Here is an 823-nt window from a genome sequence, read left to right as displayed (position 1 = left end):
TTGACTATAGTTACGCAGGTATTATGTTCAGTGATTCCTTTTTCACTTACATTATTCCATTTTACTATTAGAACTGTTTCTTATGAACAAGATATTGCCCATTATTACTGTAAAAAAGTATAAAAGGTCTGAGATATCACCCTACTTACAAGCTAATAATCTGTTACTGTTTCATGCATGCTGGCAAAAGGCTCAAGATTCCTGGATCAGAAATGAAGGACTTTACTACTTACGGCAAAGCTGTAGCCAGAGCCTCCTGTTGGTTTGCTTTGGTTCCCCATCCTCTTCTAAGTCCCACGGGGGTAGTGCAAATGGGCCTAAATGGATGCCTTTAAGCAGTGGGCTGCACTGAAAAGAGGAACGCTGAGCTTGAGGAATTTCCCGGTTTTTTTTGTTTTGTTTTGTTTTTTTGTTTTTGAGACAGAGTCTCGCTCCGTCACCCAGACTGGAGTGCAGTGGTGTGATCTTGGCTCACTGCAGCCTCTGTCTCCTGGGGTCAAGCTATTCCTCTGCCTCAGACTCCCAAGTAGCTGGGATTACAGGCGCGTGCCCCGTGCCCTGCTGATTTTTGTATTTTTAGTAAAGACGGGGTTTCACCATGTTGGCCAGGCTGGTCTTGAACTCCTGACCTCATGGTCTGCTGGTCTTGAACTCCTGACCTCATGGTCTGCCCACCTCGGTCGCCCAAAGTGCTGGGATTACAGGTGTGAGCCACCGTGCCCAGCCAATTTCCTACTTTTATAGTAGGGAGAAGGAAATCTTCTGCTCTTTGGGAAAATAGATCACTTCATCCTTCAGGGTTACTCACTGCAACCACAATATT

The sequence above is a fragment of the Mandrillus leucophaeus genome, unplaced genomic scaffold (assembly GCF_000951045.1).
Source record: "Mandrillus leucophaeus isolate KB7577 unplaced genomic scaffold, Mleu.le_1.0 Scaffold327, whole genome shotgun sequence".
NCBI lineage: Eukaryota > Metazoa > Chordata > Mammalia > Primates > Cercopithecidae > Mandrillus > Mandrillus leucophaeus.
Note: the sequence above shows the minus strand (reverse complement) of the source record.